The sequence below is a fragment of the Vicugna pacos genome, chromosome X, assembly GCF_048564905.1.
Source record: "Vicugna pacos chromosome X, VicPac4, whole genome shotgun sequence".
Classification (NCBI taxonomy): Eukaryota; Metazoa; Chordata; class Mammalia; order Artiodactyla; family Camelidae; genus Vicugna; species Vicugna pacos.
The window spans coordinates 68172429-68197047 of NC_133023.1; the positions used below are offsets into that span (position 1 = coordinate 68172429).

At 34.0% G+C, this 24619-nt stretch overlaps 1 pseudogene; it reads left to right on the forward strand.

Annotated features, from left to right (window-relative positions):
• Positions 1–22002: 22002 nt before the first annotated feature.
• LOC102528657 (large ribosomal subunit protein uL29 pseudogene) lies at positions 22003–22356 on the forward strand (annotated as a pseudogene).
• Positions 22357–24619: the final 2263 nt, after the last annotated feature.

Genomic DNA, 24619 nt, shown 5'->3' on the forward strand with positions numbered 1-24619 from the left:
CATAAACATCACATGAATTTAGATATAAATATCAAAAATATTATTTATCAGGATCATTTGTATTTGCATGCATTTGCAAGATCATTTAGACAGCTAGCTAAACTTTGAGGGATTGGTCAAGTCTATGGTAAACTCTAAATGCTTCAGTGGTGGAAAAAGGAGAAGGATAAGCCATGTCTTAGAGAATGGTGCGCTGTTGTGCAAGTTAGATGACATAGTGATGGATGTTCGATAGCAGTATGAGAGCACTGGATACCTGGGGAAAATGCACAGCTTACAGTAGATTACACAGCAGGATCTCACAGAGTGGGGTATCTGTTTACTTTGCATTAGCCACTATATACCTTGGGGAAAGTCCCCAAGTCCCCACAGAAATGCCTTGGCACATTCTGCTAAAGCTTGCTGCTGTCTGAATATGGAAAGCGTACGTATTTTAGTTATCACAGAAGTATTGCTTGGTGTTTCTAGAACACGGTTTAATTTTTTCTTCCAATCTGCTTAAGCACATATGTTCTTACTTAGGTCTCACAATAATCTACTGAGAAAAGCCCATGCCATTAGTACTGTTTTTCAAATGAAGAGCCCTGAAAACAAGATCAATCCCTGAAAGATTTAGTGATCTGCTCAATATCACAGACCTAAGTCACCGACAGAGGTTGACCTAAGGTAGAACCTGGGCATCATAAGCTGCTTGTCCCACATACTATCCTAGACTCAGGAGGAGAAGAAACTCCATTGTTTCTGCCACCCTATTTGTATATTCTTTTTTCTCATGGAGCTTCTCCCTATTTGGAAAATAAAAGTATTTCATCAAATCAGATAACTTTAGAACTGGTGATAAGACAAATTCTTTCATTTGACATGGCTCCAGAATTTTTAATACATTTTATTGTAAAGATGAATGACACCATTTTATTTTCACTAGTTGTTTCTATTAACCTTCTCTTAACATTCTTCTAGTGCAGTAATGCCACGCCACTCTTTTGTTGGCTCTAGATTTTCTATTACATTTCTGCAAGTATTTATGTAACAACAAATAACTAGATGGGGTAATAATTCTATATGTGAGGCATGATGATAAGCTATAGGTGAAAGTTTGGGGTCTCTGTACACAAAAGTAGAAATAATCAGTGTGTGGTTCTCTCCTTTGGCTGGCTGGCTCTTCAGATTGATAGAAATTTGACTTTTCTAAAGAATCTCTATGGTAGAAGATATACAAGGGGCCCTTTGGCATGATATATGCAGATGAAATTATTATCTTGTCCTAGACATCAAACCATTAAATGTCACCTTCCTCATAAGAGACTGGATTTTTAAGGAAGTGGATACTCCTCTGTTAAAATATTCTTGAAGAGATAGCTTCTGATTAAACATAGACATATAACAATAAGTACATTTTACATATTGATTTACAAAAGTGCATAGCACAGTGATCAGGTTCCATCTCTAAACAAAAGTTATTTTGACTCAATAAAAACAGCTCATGATTGCCACTGTACAATATAAATATTGTAAGGAATATCTCATGTTGATATGGTTTTTAAAAAGGGTTTTTTTCTAATGACATTGCCATGTGTCCTTGCTAGGTTACCTAAGCTTGCTTTTTTACCACTCATACATAATTGCTGAATATAATGGAGTAATGACGATAGTGGAAAGGGATTCAAGAAACTGGAGTTTTGACTAAGACATTGTGACTGCGTATCACCCAAAATTTAAATATATTTTCTCTGATGCAGAATCTCATCAATTGTAATGTCATGGCACAAAGCTAAAACAAGTGCTCAGATTTTTTTGAACTTTGTTCTTCAAAGTTTGACAATTTGAGAAACTGTGTTCTAGGACAGTCTTTATTATTGGATAATACTTCTTTTCAGGAGATCATCTGCTTGTTTCCTACAGAATTTAAATTTGATCAAAACAATATCTTCCTTATTCCATTGAGAACCACTGTGATATGGCATCAGAAAAGAGTGATCATCGACATCAATGTGTGCTAAAATATCCTTTGGGAGGTTTTGGTCCCAGGTCCAGGTTATTAAGCAACCAGATTACACTTTGATAAAAATGTTGTCAATGGTATTTCTAGCTGTGGAGGAGGTTTCCAAGTGTAGGTCACCCCCTTTGTTCTTATTAAATGCAGAGAGGAACTAGACGTCAAATCTAATGCAAGTGGCCTGTTGATTCAACCTCAGAAATGTTGGCCTATAAGGTACTACTTTTCCAAGCTGCTTTTTCATTACAGTTTTGGTACCACTGTGCCCTAATCTGTGCTTTTCTCCTCTCTTGGCATTTGTTTGGTTTCCTTTGGTTTTCTGAGGTGATTTATTTTTACATGCTTACATTTCAACTTGAAGCCCCAGAAGGCCAAACAGCATTCCAGGACAGTGACAGATAGCACATTGGCAAAAAAAAAGAAAAAAGAAAAGAAATCAAAACAAACAAACAACACCCCCCAGAAAAAAACCAGTAAGAATAAGAGATATTTATGGACAGTACGATCTACCACAAACTCTACAAACAATATATAGACTGCTGCCAACTCATAAATAAGACCAATCGCAAACAATCACAACCTGTCTCACCACCTGATAGTCTATATTTGGAAAACGAATGCCTTTGGATGGTCGGTTCTTCATATTTTTAACAGTTTTTTTTAATGAAAATAAAATGTTTCTGGGAGCAGAAATATTTTGATTCTTTATTGACATACACAGTAGCATGAATTACTAAACTGTTCATTTGAAAGCATAACTCTTTAGATAAAAAACAGGATTAACAATTAAAGATGAGATAGAGGTTAGCACAGAAGAGTTGCTTGTGGGTAGTTCTACTTTCATGAAGTCCTGCTTTCACTTTCTGTGAAATATTTAAAAAATTTTTTTATGTTGATAATTATGAGTTAGAATTTTCCATAACCTGACAGGCAATATTTTATAAACCTTGATACTAAAAATCAGATAAGAAGGGCATTTACTGAAATGGTCTGAAGTTATATAATCACTGTGGTGCTGCTTAAGTAATGACTTTAGTGACAATAAATCAGTGACATGCCATATTTACTTTCTGTTGGGGAATACGGTCACCCACAGTGATATCTAGTAACACAAGCTCTTATAACCGCTGTCACTGTAATTCAATTTACTGTGCTGCACATGTGAGAGCGATTAACACACATTCATTCAGTTATTGATTCCACATTTATTGAGAGTTTATGATGCACTTAGACACTGAAGTAAAAATGATAAACAAAATAGATATGGTCTTGCCTATGGCCTTGCCTTTTGGAGTTTACAACTTAGCAAAGAAAGATATTAAACAATTGTTCTCTACACTGGAATTTGACACAACATTGTAAAATTACTATAACTGAATAAAAAAAAGTAAAAACAAAAAAAGGAAGATATTAAACAAGTAGAAAAGTGATCAGTGCTGTAAAGAATTCCTCATAGTTTCACTTACACATTCATTCAGGGAACAATTTACCAAGCACCTACATGTATATGCACTGTATCTGGTGCTTGGGATACAAATACTAAAAAAGTACAGTTCTCCCTGTTAAGGAGTTTATATTCTGCCCTACCAGTGGTCTACCCAACTAACGGAACTACTGCAATACAGTGCACCAAAAATATTGCTACAGAAGCATATGGAGTGGTGTTTATGTAACTCAGACTGAAAAAAGTGGGAAGATTATAAAAAGAAGCTTCATGGAAGAGGCAACATATAAAGTGAACGTTAGAAAATGAGCAAAAGTAAATAATGGAAAGAAACGAGGACAGCTCAACAACCTAACAGGAAGAGGATGAACCCAAGGTAATAGGAAAAACAACTCAGCTACCGTATTCTAGCTATTGCTAGAAAGTTAGAATCAAGAAACAAGCAGGTAAATGACAATCTTACATAACTAAACCATATGCAATCCACTGACCTAAGATGTGTCACTGGAAGAGACACAAAACAAAACCAAATATCAGAACTACAATAAGGGTGCAGCCATTATGGAAAACAGTATGGAGATTCCTCAAAAGACTAAAAATAGATTTACCGTATGATCCAGCAATCCCTCTCCTGGGCATATATCCAGAGGGAACCTTAATTCAAAAAGATACATGCACCCCAATGTTCATAGCAGCACTATTTACAATAGCCAAGACATGAAAACAACCTAAATGTCCATTAATGGATAGACAGATGACTGGATAAAGAAGTTGTCATATATAATGGGATTCTACTCAGCCATAAAAATGAATAAAATAATGCCATTTGCAGCAACATAGATGGACCTAAAGATTGTCATACTTAGTAAAGTAAGTCAGACAGAGAAAGAAAAATACCATATGATATCACTTATAGGTGGAATCTAAAAAAACCCAAAAAAGGATGCAAATGAACTTATTTACAAAACAGAGACAGACTCACAGACATAAAAAATAAACTTATTGTTACCAGGAAGGAAATGCAGTGGGAAGGGATAAATTGGGAGTTTGAGATTTGCAGATACTAACTACTATATATATATAGCACAAGGAACTATATTCAATACCCGTAATAGCCTATAATGAAAAAGAATATGAAAAGAATATGTATAACTGAATCACTGTACTGTACACTAGAAATTAACACAACATTTGAATCAACTATACTTCAATTAAAAAAAAAATTACAATCCGAACAACGCAAAACAGTATCCAGATTTCACGACAGGCTGAAGTGAGAAGGTATTCACATTCTAAACTAGTCTTTTCAGTCATGTATGTGCAAATTCAATCCCATTAGTCTTGAACCGAATGCTTTAAAATGGTTAAGGTGGTAAATTTTATGTTATGAGTATTTTACCAGAAAAAGGGGAAAAAAAAGAAAAAACAATCAATCCTACTAGGATTTACCTCCTGGTTCCAAACTTTGTTTTGTTTTGTAACTTCAACCAAGTCATTTAACTTTTCTAAACTTCATATTTTTCCATCTGTAAAATGAAGTTAACTACTGTACACCTCTACCTCACTTAGCTGTGACTGACATGCAAATGCTGTGTGATTTTTGCAAGAAAGGCACTATGCAAATCCAAGGCCATATTATTATGAGATATAAAAATCTCTCACACTTAACATTGTGTAATACACCTCAGCTTAATGATTATATTATATTTGATCTATTCTTATTTTTACAATGAATACTTTGCATAGATGTTGTAATCTTATACCCTCTAAAATAAAAATACAAACCTCTAATATAAAACAAACAAAACAAAATACCCTAGGCATACATGAAAATTTATTCAGGTAAACGTTTCATATTTGAACAGCTGCTTTCTTATTTGTTATCACCACATCTTTAAGTGTATCAATAATTAAATAGGATCCACTTTTCAAAGTTTCATTATTTAGTAAGCATGGACATTAAAGATCTAGTTTCTACATTATTAAACCCCAGGAGTGCTATCCTTAAGAGTATTTGATTTATTCCCCTACACTTGACAAGTTCTTCTAATCTTCCTACATATGTAACAGTATCAATTCTACTTCAATGTGGGAAATTAAATAGAAAAATTTGAGCATACAAAATGCATAACCTATTAATTATGATAACAACCTATTGATATTATACCTGTGCCCATTATCCCAAGAGAAATCAAAGGCAAGAAGTTTAGTTACTGTGATATAATGAGCAGTGGTAATTATGCACTTATAATTAAAAATGCAAATCTAAATTTTGCCAACATATTAATTTTTATTATTTTTTACTTTGAAACTAATATATTTCATTGGAAGCAGCTGTACAGCTTTTTAGGGATTTGAGGTTTCTAGGAATGATTGCCTAAGTCAAGAAATCATGGTGTCAGAGGATCCTAAATATGTCAGGATCTCAGCATTATCAGGAGGCTGAGATTCACTTAATCTACCCAAGATACCCTAAGCCCTTCTTACAAACCTACACCTAGGGAAAAAAAGCAATAAAGGAAAAAGAAAAATATGAAAACAAGAAAGTCAAAGATGCATGGAAAATATGCAAATCAGAGAATGAAGAGATGAGACTGAGGGAGGAATACTCAAGAAAAGATCTGAGGCAAACCTGGAAAACAGACTGGAATTCAATGTTCTAATCAATGTTATTTACTCAAGTTAACGATAAATCTCTTTTAATGGAATCTTTCACTTTTAATATACAAAACTAGCATCCATGACAACTCTAACAATAATGCTAGCAAAAGCAGTATTATTACTTCAGTATCAAGAGATTATATAAATATATCTACAGCTGTTTTTCAAATACTCCTGAGATTCTTATGATTAGGGCCAAAGTCTTGAAGGTGTAGATTGATTTCAAATTGACAGCATTTTTACATGCCCTTACATGTTACTAAAAACAGTTGTCCAAACTTCCTGTAACCAGTTACCAAGTTAATTTATCAAACCTCGCTTTTATTCTCAGTGTTAATCAACACATAGAAGGTGTTTTGCATTTTAGCTCTAAAAGTGTACAAATTAGGAATGTGACAGTGTGACTGTTTCGTACACATATGGTGCTCAACCTTTTGCTTTCAGTATCATCTTACTCTGCCAGATCTCTAATTTTGTGTAAGGAAATGGGCCAACAGAATATGTTGTGCATTCACTCAATCACCACACTTCTCAGTTCTTGTAAAGAGCTGTTGGTATGTGTGTCAGGGTTGGCAGATTGAAACAGCAGATGGGGATTCTGTTGTCTGTCACACTTTTTCCCCTTAGGATTAGTATTACATGAGATTTAGCCCATCCACTTTTCTCTTTAAAGAAAATGAACATTTTTTTTTGGCATTAACAACAGAATGCTATTATTATGGACCAATATTTAGATTCAAAACAACTCAAGTAATTATAATGAATGGTTTCATCCCTTATTAAAGCAGCTATTCTATACTGAGTAATTCTAAGACACTGACATTTTATATTCTTATTGTGGCAAAGATTCATAATATAAAATTTATCCTTTTAAACTTTTGAAGTGTACAGTTCAGTGGCATTAAGTACATTCACATTGTTGTGCAACCATCACCACAATCCATCTCCAGAACATTTTTCATCTTCCCGAAGTGAAATTCTTTTTTTTTTTTTTTGCTTTTTTTGGGGGGAGGGTGATTAGATTTATTTATTTAGTTAGTTAGTTAGTTAGTTATGTATTTAACAGAGGTACTGGGAATTGAACCCAGGACCTCATGCATGCTAAGCATGTGCTCTACCACTAGCTCATCCCCCAAACTGAAATTCTATACATTAAACAATAATACGCCATTTCCCCTTTATCCAGACTCTGGTAACCACAATTCTACTTTGTGTCTCTATGAATTTGAATACTCTACGTACCTCATAATAAGTAAACATACAATCTTTGTCCTTTTGTGACTGGCTTATTTTCGTGGTGTATGTAATGGCATAAAAATAAAGGAAACTTCATTTAACATGGAGTTGGGAGGCCCTGAGGGAGCTCTCATGCACGTATCACTCACTGCAGCTCACAAGCCTCAGCAGGAAGAAAGATTTCCTTCTGAGCTATGAAAAAGCTACCCACCACCTTCAGCCAATGAAAAACCACCACAGCCTCCTTCAGTTTCATCCTCAAACCTAATAAAAACTGGCTCTCCCTTTGTCTCTTTGGACTTTGCCTATGGTTTGCCATAGTTCGCATGCCCTGATTTATCATTCCTCTGCTATTTCCCAATAAATTCATTTTGCAGGTAAAATAATTGGCTCTTTTGTTTTCAAGATTCATCCATGTTGTAACATGTGTTAGAATTTCCTTTCTTTTTTTAAATTAAAGTATAATTGATTTACAATGTTAGTTTCAGGTGTACAGCAAAGTAATTCAGTTATACACACACACACACACACACACACACATTTTCAGATTATTTTCCATTATAGCCCATTACAAGAAATTGAATATAATTCCCTGTGCTATAGAGTTTCCTTTCTTTTTAAGGCTGAATGATATTCTACTGTATGTGTATCTCACATTTTGTTTATCCATTCATCCATCTATGAACACTTGATATTCTTCCACCTTTTGGCTATTTTAAATAACATTGCTATGAACATGAGTGTATAAATATCCTTTTGAGTCCCTGCTTTCAAGTCTTTGGGGTATATACTCAGAAGTGGAATTTCTGGATCATACGGTAATTCTATTTTTAATTTTTTGAGGAAGTGTCATACTGTTTTCCATGGCAGCTGCACTATTTTCCATTCTCGCCAACAATGCACAAGAGTTCCAATTTAAAGCCTTTTATTTATTGACATGTTTATGAGTATTTATAAGATAGTTAAGACAAGCAAATGAGCTGCTTGACTCCCTGTTCCCATGTCCCCTCTAACATTCGCAGTTTAGGCTATTTAGTCCACAAACATTAATTTGGATTTTAATAGTGTCCCTAAGCCAGGAAATGTTGACGATCTCTAGGCCAATAATTCAGTACCAAGTCAGGCTAGTCTCTCGCTTCTTCTATGTCTTTGTATTGTAGTTCTATTCATTTGAATCATTTCATTTGTGTTTCAGTTCTACTTTTTTTTAGCTACTAAATTTCTGTCTTCCTTCAATTAGTATCTGATGTAGTACTCCAATGCCTGAAAACTGACCATTTATTACTTTGGTCCGTCTTACTGTCAACTAAGTTTAATCCTTGTAATACAGACCTCGTCATTTATTCCCACCTCAACAGAGTCCTAGGACATACAGTTGGCTACTAAGAATGTTAACTCCTTGTTTTCCTTTGTGGAATGAGTATTCAAATTATCCAAATTCATATTATCAAAGGGCCTTGACAAGATCTACATTGTTACTTAATTTCATCTCTCCATCCCAATCCTCAATGGAATCAGGCCAACGCCATTTCTAAGTATGCTTGAAAAAGAGATAGCATAGTCTGCTCATGTTCTTCCTTCTCCCTGGAAAGTTTGTCTTTAAGACTCAAATAAGTCTGTGAGAACCATTGACATCGAGAACACTCATGTGGGAATACCAAACCTCAACTTTCTCAAGTCCCATGACCTTGTTTTATGGTCTATAAATTATCATATATAGATCTCCAGAAGTTCATAAAGACTTTCCAAGAGGTGGGGAGGGTATAGCTCAAGCACTAGAGCACATGCTTAGCATGCACAAGGTCCTGGGTTTAATCCCCAGTACCTCCTCTAAAAATAAATAAGTAAACCTAATTACCTCCCCTCCCCTTCAAAAAAAATTTAAAAAGAAAAAAAGACTTTCCAAGAGGTATACATTCACAGATAGTTTTAAATGGATCAGTTTCTGGTATCACATCTTCAAAAGATACCCTTTCCTAATGTTGATCTCACAGACAATGCACCTGTAATGAAGGGGAAATTTCTCCTTCCCCACTTCCTATTTCATCATTGTCCTTCCTCTGTTTTACAAAAGATAGACATTAGCCTCATATCTTCCCATTCTCATATCTTACCATGGTGTATTGTTCCCTCAGTGGAGAAACTTCTAGGAAGCCAAACAAGAGATAAATAAAAATATTACTCTTTGTGTTGAGCATGTAAAAAACTCTAATAATGGATTAACACATTTTTACAGGTCAGGTTGTTTACAGTTTTTTTTTAACTTTCAAAAAAATTTGTCAGCTTATCTATATTTAAAAATGAATTTTATGACACATTTCTATAAGATTTTAGATATTTAGGTCAAAAGACAATCAAAGCAAAGAATGACAATGCTATAACAAAATTTCCTTTTTTATATAAATGTATTTTCTCAGATCGTCTATCTATAAAAATAAAAATTAGGAACAGAGATGATGTTTCACTTAGTCTTATTCTAGCAATAAGTAATATTCACTGATAGACACGTGAACTACTTGAAAATAAGTTCATTTATCTCATTAAGAAATGAGTTTCCAATAAAGGTTTACCTAGATATTTAGTATTACTTGTCAAAATATACACTATATTTATGTAGGTTTAATAAACCATTTACTACCAATAATGTTAATGAGAACTTAATCCAGAGTAAGATATTTTAATCCTTGGATACTTACGGTTACAGGAATATTTTTAAAAATGTGATTTATACACATATTTTAGTTCCAGAGAGTATGATAGGGTCATCTATAAAAGACTCTCACGCATAAAATGTATTAAATTAGGATAAAATTTTGTAGGGGAAATGAAATGGAAATACAAGTTCAAGGAGAAAGACAAAAAAATATAAGATATCCGTCTGTTAAAGATGAAATTGTCTGCATATTTTTCAAATGGATAGTGATGTGTATCATATTAATGTAGCCTTCATATTCCATTTGCAATGTTGAAAAGAGTAATGCAACATTTTAATTTAAAATGTAATATTTACAATATGCTAGTAATTACAACTTTTGTAACTCTTTAGTGATTCAAAAATGTAGGTGTCAATTTATAAATATAAGAGGAAAAACATAGTTTTACAAAATTCTTTTAGGGCATACTTCAGTGGTTTAAAGAATATTCATCTTGCCAAGCCTCGTATAAATATATATATACACATTTGTGTGTGTGTATACATATATATATATATATATACACACACATACACATTTATACATATATATGTATATATATATATATATATATATATATATATACACACACACACAATGATCTGGAATGTATATATATATAAATATATATATATACTCAAGTCTGCCCCTACCTTTTGTGAGCACACAAAGATGACCATAGCAGCCCCAAGTAGTTTACCAGGCTGTTGGAATTATTAGCAATATATCTCTATTAATACTGCATCAAAGTTGATATAAAAACAGACCCTGTTTTCCAGGGCTATTGTGTATAGCTATGTAGGATATACACTGAACAACTCTAGCTGACCATTTTCATAGACTACAATGTGAATATCACCTCCTGGAGTTGTGCAACCTGATAACCCTGCCCTATATAGAGGAAAATAAAGAAATAAACAAAAGATCAGAGCCCAGAGATATTCAATAAGAGATCTCAAGCTCTGCTGCTTGATTCTCATCAAAGTGAGGAAGTTGTCCAATGTATTCCCTTGGAGCACAACCTGTAATTTCTCCTGTGACTCAGAGCAGATTCAACTCGCTCATTTACTGTCCAACAGTAGTACCTAATGAATCTGTTAGTCACTGAGGAGGCAATTTGTCTTGTAAATCTATAATTTCACTTTTTAACTTCTGAGAAGACTTTCTTCTCCCTGGAAAAATGCATTATTGGCACCTAAGTCTCCTAAGACTTATTGACACCTATTCCAATTTAATTGCCTTAATTTCCTTTTGAAATATACCTATATCTAATGGCTGCCAAAGATAAGGGATACATTAAAAAAATTGTTACAAAACTAGGATATTAATGAGTTAGTATGTCTAGTTAACCATGGTTGTTCTAATAGAGCCAATAAAGTAATAGCTATAATTCCTAAAAAAAAAAATTGAGGTGAGATGGAAAGTGCATAAAACTGGATTGGATATAAGGTCCTCAGTTGGCTTTAGCATATGCATTCCTGAAGGAAACAATTTTAACCCCCAAAAGATGAATACTAGTTCTTAGGAGATTAAAATAATATATATTACAATGATTTGTGGTCCTCCAAAGGGCTATAGGACTTAAAGAGATATAAAATATATCTGTGGCATTAAAATTTCATTGGGTAGACGGTAATCAGGGGGAAAAAAATTCTAAAAAGTCTCCTTAAGGGACAATGATTTAAAAAAAAAAAAGGTTAACAAACACTAATTTACAGTCATTGGCTGGTATCGCTCCTTCCAAAATATTGTACCACACTGTTGGGAAACCACCATCTGGACTGGAATTACAAAATAAAATGTGGTTACTTCTCCCTTACATAAAAGCTTTGTCACAATACAATTCCATGGTACTGTGGAATCAGTAAGTCAGTAGATTTTTCTTTTGCCAGCAATCAATTGGATTTAAGAGGACCAACCTTGACAACTGAGATAAAGCGTTTAAGGTTTTAGCCAAAAGGTTTCAGGGAATTTTGTCATATCAAACTTCTTTTAGAATAACCCACAAAGTCTCATGGTAATCAAGAAGGAAAAACTGTACGTAGGCCTGGAACTAACTTCTGCAGTTATGATACAGATGCTACGGAGTAAAATGAAAGGTCAATAATGCTGAATTATAGATGAAAAGGTGCTATTTTCAACAACAGGCCACTTTTCCTTAAAAAAAAAAACACAGAATTTGGGATCTGCTAGCAATCCTCTGCTATCCCTTTCCTTTTTTTTTTTTCCTTTTGTAACACGATCTTCAAATTTTAACTACATTCATGGCCACCAGCTAAAACTGCATTTAAACTTCTATTGCAGATAGATGTGGCCAAGTAAATGGAAGTGATGTGGGCAACTTCTGAGTAGTGTCCTTAAAGAGAAGGGGATTGTCCTCCATTTCCCTTTTTCTCCTTCCCACTGGCTAGAATATAAATAGAAATAATGAAGCTAAAAATACATTTTAAACCATGAAAGGAATTTACAATGCATTTGAGGATGGCAGAACATCAGGGTAGAAGCATCCCTGACAAAATGGGGCAACATTATTTAACTCTGTACTGTTTACATTTAGACCATTACATAAACTTTTATCTTGCTTGAAGTTGTGATTATTTTGGTACTTGTTACAGTATCTGAACTTGGATCCTAATTAACGTACAGTCACATCTAGATTTGAATCCTTTTTACCATCACTTATTAATTATGAAGCCTTGGACCTATCATTTACTGTCCTTGAAATAATGTTATCGTCTGTAAAATGGAGGTGATAATACTTGCTTCACAGAAATATTTAGATGGTTAAAAGATCATTTACATAAGGAACCTAACACATTACGGGTACGGGAATGAATAAATGTTTCTCTGTCCTTTCCTTGTTTACCTATGACTAGGCACCCCAGCTTAAAACCCAATTTTAGTATTCAGTTTTGCAATTATTCCCAAGTGAATACATAATCCAGGTTTAGAGACCCACCTACACCCAAATCTTCAAAAGTCCCAGAGTCGTAGTTACAACAATTTAAATTGTGTGTTCCTAATCCTGCTTATTTTTCCACTATTCTGGCCCTTTCATTTTTGCCTAGGACTGAAGCCACCTTTTATTTTCTGCCCCACCCCTATGAGTCTGACATCATCTGGATATTAACCAACTTCAATCAGATCCTTCCTAAGACCCACAGGTAAATGCTTTCTGTCCCCCCAATTCCCAACACACACACACAGAATCATATACAGATACTGGAATGCATTAAGTAAACCACCACATTTAATTTCAAATGACACTGAAATGAATTATAATTATGCAACTTTAATCAGCAGTAAACTCTGTGGGCCAACATATTAGTGAGTGGCTAACTTTCTGCCCCAAAGGACATTAGGACATATACCAATGTCAGAACCCTTAATATACAGTGAAAAGACATAGCTTTTGTCACCAGTGGAGTAGAAGGCCTTTTCTCCTTAGCATGGAAGCAAATATGGAGTATCAGATCTAAATTGAATATTGATAGAATTCTACAAAAACTGCACTCCTATTTAAGTGTCACATTTTTTTCTCCAGATTTGGATTAATCTTTGTGTGTGTACATATGTAACCACCCAAATGTTGGAAAGTCAGTTTTTAACAAAATTCCTCCAATTAATTTTAACCATTGATAGCAGCATGTATTCCATTATCTGAACAGAAGGCTGAATTAACAGATATAGTATAATCAAGTAAATTTTATTTTAATTTATTTCTTCAAATCAATTATAAGAAGTAAATCTCTCCCTGTGATGCTCTGTACTATTTATGTACTTATTTTATTTTCAGTAACAATGCCACCTGCTGTATTAAATAGAACTGTTGAATAATGAACTGTATGTTGTACTAATATTTCTTCAGGAGAATAGGGCTTTTGGAGATCAAATTCATTCCTGCAAAATACAAGCCAGATGTTATTCAGTAAAAAACAAAGTACTATTGAAAGCTTCTCCGTATTTCACTACTTGTTTTACAGAGAGTTTGCTGGAATAGCATTTGTTCGGTAATTGCTAATCTACACAACATAGAGACATGACAATAGAAGGTAAATATATTCAAGGGGCTAAATGACAACATCAAGATAAAATGTTTTGTGTCAAGGATAAGTTTTAGCAAAGGAATATAAAAAATGTCAAGACAATATTATTGATTCTAAAAACTGAGAATTCTTATTCAAGAATTCATAGTAGTATTCAGAAGTGGCCTTATTATTAACAACAATAATAAAAAACATATTGAAGCCACTCTTGAGTGAAGTGCAGTAAACAATTTTATTTTCTTCACCCCTTACACACACACACACACGCACAAACACACGCAAAGACCCCAAAGTGTTTCTTTGAAAACAGTAAGAAATGACATTATCATCATTTCAATTCTCGTAATTTTCAAAGGTAATAAAAATACAGCCTTCCTATTTTAAGAAAAATTATTCAAAAGAATTATTAAATGTATGACAGTTACTACATCAGTGGGTGCTATGGATTGAATTTTATCACTCCCCCTGAAATTTTTTTATGTTGAAGTCTGAACCCTCCAGTACTTCAGAATGTGCTGTTATTTGAAGATGGGGTCTTTACAGAGATAATCAGGTTTCAATGAGGTTATTAAGGTGGGACTTATCCCAATATGGCTGTTGTCCTTAAGAAAAAGAAAAATTTGGACACCAAGACATGCATTAGAGGGAAGGCAGTGAGAAAACACACAGAGAGAAGATGACCATCTCTAAGACAAGGAAAGACATCTAAAACAGAGCTTTCTCTCACAGCCCTCAGAAGGAATCAACCCTGCAGACATCTTGATTTTGGATTTCTAGCCTCCAGAACTGTGAGCCAATATATTTCCGTTGTTTAAGCCACTTAGTCTGTGGCACTTTGCTAATACAGGGGATAAAGACAATTGCAGTGTGTGTGTGTGTGTGTGTGTGTGTGTGTGTGTGTGTGTGTAGTGACATAGTAATCAAATGACCTTTCAAGCTCAAGAGCCATTCTCTGTCACTGGAGAATAAATAAGGTTGTCAACCTCAAACAATGTTCTATAGAAAGTTGTTATAGGGGGAGGTAGAAGTTGGGTGATATAGGTCAAACGGTACAAATTTTCAGTTATAAGAAGAATAAATTCCGAAGATCTAAAACAGTCTGATGACTATAGGTAATATTACTGTATTGTTACTTGAAAGACGCTAGAGTAGACTTTTAAGCATTCTCACCATATACACACAAAAGTGTTAACTATGTAAGGTGATGGATGTGGTAAGTATCTTGATCTTAGTAATCATTCCACAATTTATATGTATCTAAAATCATCACATTGTATACTTTAAATATATGCAGTTATGTTTGGCGATTATTCCTCAATAAAGTTAAAAACATGATAGATTTTTTTTTTTTAGAAAATAAAATTATCATGGTTCTGGCATCTCTTAATCCACTTAAAAATTTCTTGAACCTAGTTATAGTTCTCCTTGTCTCCCTTGTGTGGCAATGAATTGCAGAAATGTATTATTTTAATTTTAAAATAAAAATTTCATTTATACATTTCACAAACATATTACATTTCAAAAGATGTCCCCTGGCTCTGTTATACTGAGGAAGACAGAGGTTTTGCCTATCTTACGTCTATATGCCTGTAGATTTTGTTCATCTCTATCTTCAAACTTTCTCTTTTTAACCCGTATTTTCAGTTTTTAATCTGTACAAACATTGAAGCCTCTCCATACACATGATTATTTTAATTGAAACGCTCTTATCAACTGTGGGTTTGGGTTTTGTTACATTTTACTTCTGGAGGAGCATGCCTGTTTGGAGTTCTGTTTGTATTTCACTCATGCTCGGAGCAAAAGCCATGGGCTTATTCCTTTTGCCATCTTGCCATGTTTAAAATAATAAGATACGATTTTTATTTTCCTCTTGGCTCTTCTCACTTCCCTTCTGCTTCAGGGTACCACTCCTCTGCACCTTTTCCACGCCCGTATCATAAGTGACAGGAATTTAATGAATCTTTCCTTTCCTTTCACAGGTTTCATTACTAAAGGGAAAATTTGCTTTTTTTTTTTTTTGCCACTATTGAGACACTTTCTTCTCAGATAATAGATATTTGGAAAATTTCCACAGTAACTGCTGTCAAAGATAAACAAAAATGGACATCAGTTATAGCAGGGAAATCAGGTTTTATTCAGTATCTACTGACAGCAGTTAAAGAACTGAGCTCCATTCCAATTTATGCTAAGGTGATTGGGCATTTTAAAGGGAAATGACTTGATTATACTGTACATCTGTCAATTCAGCCTTTTGTTCAGAGAATGGCATAAATGCTGCAGTTAATGGCTAAAATTATTTGGAGGGATTTTGCTAAACATTTTGGGAAGCTAGTTTTTCTTTCTTTTTTCTTTCTTTTTTTTTCTGAGGCTCAAAATAATCTTCTCCGTATGTGTATATGTCACCCCCTACCCCCAAATGGAGTAAGGAGGGGGCTAGGTGGAGGCGCAAGTGAGACGTTACAAAATGTTGGTTCTTACAAATGAGATTAGGCCAGCTGTGTCTTTCAGCTGGCAATTGTGGAAGTTACGATTCTATCTTGCCACAGAAACTGGGACAGAGAAAGCATTCACAATTGCAAACCCTTTGTAGTCCAGGCATACCTCATTTTAGCTACTTGGTTTTATTACGCTTCACAGATACTGCATTTTTTTTTTACAAATGGAAGGTATCTGGCAACCTGGCATTGAGCAAGCCTATGGGCTCCACTTTTCCATCAGCATTTGCTCACTTTGTGTCTCTGTGCCACATTTTAATTCTCACCATATTTCAAATGTTTTCATTATTATTGTATTTGTTCTGGTGATCTGTGATCTAGCTAAGACAATTAATGAAGATGGCTCCACTAAACAACAGCTCTTCAATATAGATGAAACTGCCTTATATTAGAACAACATGCCATATAAGACTTTTACAGCTAGAAAGGGGAAGTCAATGTCTGGCTTTGAAGCTTCAAAGGACAGGCTGACTCTCTTGTTAGGGGCTAATGCAACTGGTGACTTGAGGATGACGCCAATGCTCATTTGCCATTCCATAAGTCCTAAGGCCCTTAATAATTATGTTAAATCTACTCTGCCTTTGCTCTATAAATGGAACAACAAAGCCTAGATGACAGCACATCGGTTTACAACATGGTTCACTGAATATTTTAAGCACACACATTGAGATCTACTGCTCAGGAAAAAAAAAAAATCCTTTCAAAATATTAGTGTTCGTTGATAGTGCACCTGGTCACCCAAGAGCTCTAATGAAAATGTATGAGGTTAATGTTGTTTTCATACCTGTTAACACACCATCCATTCTGCAGCCCATAGTTTCAAGAAGCAATTTTGACTTTCAAGTCTTGCTTAAGAAATACATTTGGTAAGGCTGTAGCTGCCATAGACAGTGATTCCTCTGATGGACATGGGAAAAGTATTAAAAACTTTTTGGAAAAGACTAATCATTCAGATGCTATTAAAAACATTTATTTAAAAAAAAACATTTATGACTCATGAGAAGAGGCCAAAATATCAGTATTAACAGGAGTTTGGAAGATGTTGATTCCAACCCTCATGTATGACTTGGAGAGGTTCAAGATTTCAGTGGAGGAAGTAACTGCAGATGTGGTGGAAATAGCAAGAGAACTAGAATTAGAGGTGGAGCCTGAAGATGTGATTGAATTTCTGCAATCGCATGATAAAGCTTTAATGGATGAGGAGGTGCTTCTTATGGATGAGCAAAGAAAGTGGTTTCTTGAGATGGAGTATAGTCCTGGTGAAGAATGTTGAAATGGAACAAAGGATTCAGAATATTACGTAAACTTAATTGATAAAACAGGGCCAGGATTTGACACAGTAGACTCTAATTTTGAAAGAAGCTCTACTGTGGGTAAAATGCTATCAAATAGCACTGCATGCTACAAAAAAATTGTTGTTGAAAGCAAGAGTCATTCGATGTACAAATTCATTGTTGTTTTGTTAATTAAGGTATGTATATTTTTAGACAATAATGCTATTGCACACTTCATAGACTACAGTATATTGTATACATAACTTTTCTATACACTGGGAAACCAAAAAAACTTGTGTGATTTGCTTTATTGTTATATTTACTTTACTGCAGTGGTCTGGAGCCAAAACCACAATATCTATGAGGTATCCCTGTAAATGAGCTAAGAAAGGGGAGGTCAAGGGCCTGTCATCAGTTGTTGACTAGAACAAAGAGTAAATTTTCCTGGTAGAACATAGCTTTCTCAGGCACACACATTTTGATGGGGCGCTGGAGTCATATTAAGGACACACCCTGATACTATTAGAAGCCATGTGGGTTTGTCCCCTCGGTGCAGACATATGGGTTGAGCTGTTATGTGCCGAGAGTGCTGTAGTTCTCATTGTGTCAATTTTTGTATTTACAGCTTGGGTTTAATAGCTGAAAAATACCTGTTATCTTGTAGATATCATTCACATAAGTGGTAGGATTTTGATGTATCCGATTAAAATGACTGGTTCTGAAGTTGCATTTAACCTCAATTTGGAGAGAACATGTGGAAATTTAATTTCAAGATCAGTTTTATATGTAACTTTTAATTTCTACCAAATAACAGTGAAAAACAACATATATTTATTAATCACCTATTTACTGAAGTAGGTAAACTGAACTGATTATAGAGTGTTAAACATTCATTGAGTGCCTTCTATAAGTCAGAAATTATTAGTCATTTTGACTACATCAGTTTTTTTTTAATTCTCACAATATAGACAAATATGCTCCCATTTTATAATCAAACTGAGACCAAGAAAGGTTAAATCATTTATTCAGTGTTATTTGGAAGGTAAGAAGCAGAGATTGAAATTTGGACTAGGTCTCTTTAGCTTCACTCTGAGTACAAAAATATTATAAAAGGAATTTAAAAAGATGGCTTCTTTTCTCAAATTATATCTAATCTAGTTGGAAAAATGCAAATTAAACTGACATATATTGAGTTACTTCCACGTCATCAAATCCAGTTGTCAATTCTCAGTCCTCATACTGCTCTTTCAGTAGCATTTGATCTAGTTCATTGCTCCCTCCTTCATGAAAATTGGGAAAAAATTAAATTTTGGAATAGCACATAATTAGAGAAAAATTGCATAAAATTTATATCTAGATTGTGGCAAGTGTGTATATATATATATATATATATATATGTTCCAGACCACTGCAGAATTTTATATATATATGTTTCTTAAAATATATCTATCTCTATTTATATATATCTCTATATCTATGGATATAGATATTGATATATATCGAGTTACTATATCTCTATACCTATATATACCTATAGAGATATAGATATACATCTGTAAATGCCATTCATTTCCCAATGGTAACCTGGCTTTTTCCCAGAGTCCTGACTTTCATAATACTGTTTTTCTTCATTTTGCTTTAAAATTTTTCTAACTATATTGGCATTCCTACACAAATGAGTTCTGTTTTTTTCCTGTTACTGAACATTAAATAAATGGAATACATTTGCATGCATTCTTTTATGTCTTGATTTTTCACCTGATATGATGTAAGATCGATCCATGTTGTTGTGCAGAGCTGTATGGCATCCATTTTCAGTGCTATATAATATTCCTTAGGCTCAAGGTACTAAAATTTTGAATGTCACATCGATGAACGTTTATTTTATTTACAGTTTCTGATGATTACAAGTGTTTCTCAGAACATATCTGTACATGTAATTTCAAATAAATGTGCATGAGGTTTTTAGGCATGTAACTTGCAATGCTGATTGGTAATAGGATATGTTCAACTTTACAGGGCAATGCCAATTTTCTTCAGAGTGGTCATAAAATTGTTTGCTCCTTCCAACAGTCTATAAGGAGTCGTGTTGTTCTACATTCTCAACAATATTTGGCAGTGTTACTTTTATTTATTTTTGTATTTATTCATTTTTTTTTTGCTAGCTAGCTAATCTGTTGAGTGTGTACAGCTATTTCATTTTTTTAAACTTACATTTCCCTGTGTACTAAGGGGTTTAAGAACCATTTCATATTTTTATTTTATTCATCATTTGGACTTTTCCTCTTTTTTGAATTATCTTGTATTTTGTCCATTTTCTTATTAAAGTTCTCTCTCTCTTGGGTAGATTTGTCAAAGTTATTTATATATATATTTGATAATAGTTCTTTTATGGTTATAAATTTTTCAAATATGTTCACTCAGTCTGTGGCTTTTCTTTTCTTGCCACTCTTTTTTGATCTCTTTTCATGAACAGTGGTTCTTCATTTTACTGCAGATTCAACAATATTTTCCTTTATGGCTAATGCTTTACATGTTTTGTTTAGGAAATCTCTCCTACTCTTAATTTATTACAATATTCTCTTATAGTCTTTTGTAAAGCTTTACAGCTTTGCCTTTCACTATTGCTTTTTATTTGAATTGGAATCAATATTTGTGTATGATGTAATATTGAGGTACAATTTAATTTTTTTCCATATGTTTAACCAAATTTCTTAGCACAATTCATTGAAAAGACTACTCTTCCTCCCACTATTTTGCAGTGTCATATTAGTCATAAATCAAGTGTCTATATATGGGTAGATCTATAGTCTCTTCCCTTTTTTGTGTGCTCTTGAAAAAATAGGTACATTGCTGTTGTTGATTTCAGTCTTAGATGTACATTATTTAGGTAATGTTTTCTAATTCTTGTTTAAATCTTCTGTATCTTTATAACTTGTTCAATCAATTGTTGAGGAAAGTGGGTTAAAATCTCCTACTATGTTTTTTAAAATTTTCTATTAATTCTGTTGTTTTTCTCTATATTTATTTTGAGACTGTTTTAAGTGAATTCAAACCTAGAATTAATATGTTCTTGGTGAATTGAACATTTAAATATTGTGAAGAGATCCTCTTTAATCTTAGCAATGATTTTTGCCCTAAAGAATATTTTGTTTGATAAAAATATAGCTATATGGCTATGTCACTAGTATTTTCATGGGATATTTGTCAATCATTTTCCTTCAATCTTTCTGTGCACTTATGTTGTAATTTTTAAATCATCCCTGATAATCTTGAGGATTTAGTCCATTTTCAATTAAGGAAATTCATGATATATTTGAAAGAAATACGAATCTTTTTTTTGCTTTGTATTTGTCTCATACATTCTATAGCTTTTACTCACCATTTTGCTTCTATTTTTTGTTAGCTAAATTAATTTTACCAATTCTTTTTTCCTAAATTATACATTGTTTTGATTATTTTATGGATTATTCTCAAAATTACAATACACATAATTGTCTTAATTTTATATTGCCTCTCTAACAAATGACCATAAACTTAGTGGCTTAAAGCAACACAGATCCATTATTTTACAATCTGGTAAATCATAAATTCAACATGAGTCTCACTGGGCTAAAACCAAGCTGTCAGCAAGACTGCGTTCCTTTTTGGAGGCTCCAGTACAGAATCTAGTTTCTTGTCTTTTCCAGTTTGTAGAGGTCTCTGACTCACAGTTTTCTTTCTCCATGTTCAAAGCCAGCAAGGGCAGTTAGAGTTCTTTTCAGATTGCATTCCTCTGACCCTTTTCCCCTAATCACAGCCGGGACAAGTTCTTTACTTTAGAGACTCCTATGATTAATTGGGCCCGCTTGGCTAATCTGGGATAATCTCTACATTGCAAGCTTTTTAAACTTAATTACTTATGCAAAGATCATTTTGCCATGTAAGGTAACATTTGTAGGTTATACAGATTCAAATGTTGTTATCTTTGTGGGAGAGAGAAGCATTATTCAGCTTATCACAGTCTGTTTTCTGGCTCACAAAGATTCATGTCTGTCCCACATGCAAAATATATTCACCCCATCTTAAAGCCCCCAAAAGTCCCCAATAGCATCAATTCAAAGTTCCAAATTATGCTCTTTCCCTCTGAGAAGGCGGTGGTGGTACCTTGCTCAGTCATGACCAAGATTAAGGCTCCAGACTTTCCCTGCGAGAAGGGGGAGCTGCTGGAACATCTGGAGGACCTAAAGGTTGTGCTGTCCCAGCTGGATGTCATTAAAGTGACAGGTGGCCCGGCTTCTAACCTCTCCAAGATCCGAGTTGTTCACAAATCCATTGCTCCTGTTCTCACTGTCATTAGCCAGACGCACAAAGAGAACCTCAGGAAATTCTATAAGGGCAAGAAGTTCAAAGCCCTGGATCTGTGACCCAAGAAAACGCCCTCCATGCATCGGGAAGAGACACCGAAGACCAAGAAGCAGCAACGGAAGGAGTGGCTATACCTACTGCGGAAGTACGCGGTCAAGACCTGAGCATACACGCATCAACAAAACAAACTGGCAAAAAATCCCCCAAACAACAACAACAACAAAAACCCAAACCTAAATTTTATCAGCTCAGAAGTCCCAAATCATATCATCAAAATAATCTAAATTAGGTATGGATGAGATTCTGGGTATGATCCATTCTGGGGAGCAATTCTCTTTCATGTGAATTGTAAAACTAAAGAGAAAATTTATCTGCTCCCAAAATGCAGATGTGGTACAGGCATAGGATAACAGTTACTGACATTCTTTTTCCATAAGGAGAAAATGAAAGAGTAACTGATCCCAAGCAATTTCAAAATCCAGCCTGACAAACTCCATTAGGTTTCAAGGCCACAAAATGATGCTCTGTGGTTCTCAGTTCCACCCTCTGGGCTCATGGCTCGCCTTTCAGAGTCAATGTGCCTATTGCATGAAAGGTAGCTTGGATGTGTTTGTAGCTGAGTAGTTTTTTAAGTCTGTTTATAGTCTGTAGAATTTTAACAACCTGCTCAGAAATTAAATTTTATCCTGGTAGTTTAAACTGTTTTTTTTGTTGTTGTTGTTATTGTTTTATATTTAACCTTGATAAATGTAATTACTGCTATTTATACGATCAATATGCATTTGCATTTGTCCACATATTAACCTCTTAATTTGCTCTTTATTTCTTGCATTTCAATCGTTCCATCTGAGACTACTTTCCTTCCACCTAAAATATATCTTTAAAATTTCTTTATTGATCTTCTGCTGATGGAAAACTCTCTTAGTTTCCATTTGTCTGGAAATATCTTTAGTTCACTCTCATTATGAAAGGTACTTTTTACTGGGTTTATTTAGAATCTTAGGCTGCCATTTATATATTTATTTTTTTAATGCACTGAGTACATAGGATAATCACTGCCACAATTGACAACCTAGTTGTAACCTAGTTGTTGGTGTAAATACTGTTATTTTCAAAGTAATCTTTTTTTTGTTTTGTTTTGGTCTGGCTGCTTAGTTTCCCTTTACCTTTGTGGGTTTTTTTTTTTTCAATTTTCACTAAGATTTTTCTATGTGTGGACTTATTTTTGCTTTTATTCTTTGTATTCTCTAAGCATTTTGCATAAGTAGCTTGTTTCCTTTACCAATTCTAAAAAACAGAAAATTCTTAGCTATTATCTCTTCATTTATTACTTCTGCCTCACTATTCTTTTCTCTCATTTATTCTAGAATTCTGTTCAGACATGACTTTAACTATTTCTGCTGCAGTTGGTGCCCTTTTTCTGCATTTTCTTTTTCTTTCTGTATACTGCATTCTATAAAGTTGCTTCAGATCTACAATTTAGTTCACAATTTTCTTTTCTGCTCTGTCCAGTGTTTAGTCAAATACATCAATGTTACCAAGTTGATTTTTTTCATTTCCAAAAGTTCTTGTTTGCTTCTTTTCATGTATGCTTTTTCTTCACTTCTTAATAGTTTGCTATTCCCTTACATAATACCTCTTTAAGCGTAGCAGTTGTTTTAAAATCGGTGTCTGCTTATCATATTATTTGAAGTGTATACATGCCTGCTTATTCTGGTGGTGCTTATTTACACTGTCTTATTGAATTGTGTGTTTGGCTATTTTTGACTGGTGGCTGACTTCCCAATATTCTCTGGTTGCAATGAATTCTTTATGAACAAGGTCTTTGCATGAGTGTGTGGAATGTTTCAGCCAGAGGTGAGGGCCCACCTCTTTGAGATGAGACTAATGTTTCATCTAAATCTCCAAATACCTGATAACCGTTTCCATTGATCTGACCAGCTTAGAAAACTGGGCTTCCTGGCTTAGTCATTTTGTTTACAAATTCTTTTTTCCCATTCATTTTGGCAATGGCTTTTAATCTTCACAATTACTTCATGCAATAGGTATAGTGCACTATTTCTGTAGCTAAAGAAAGTAGAAGATCAGTATCATTAGGATAAGTTGCACTGGATCTCATAGTAATTGGTAGAGCCAGATTTATCTTATTACATATCCAGAGTAGAAACAAGACTTAAATTGAAGGGGTATCTTTTAAATTGGCATCAACATGTATATTACAGCATTTATCTAGCATGAATCCTTTAAGATTACTTTTAGTTTCCTACTCTTGCTTCACCACAACACCATTATGGAGTAGATGGGTTAACAGCTGTCTCATATTTTTTTAAGGAAAATAAACCAGATTTCAAATATATAAGTGGCATGCCAATGGTTAGAGACAGCTGTTGCTGGGTTAATGATGGCTACCCCTAAAATTAGAATACA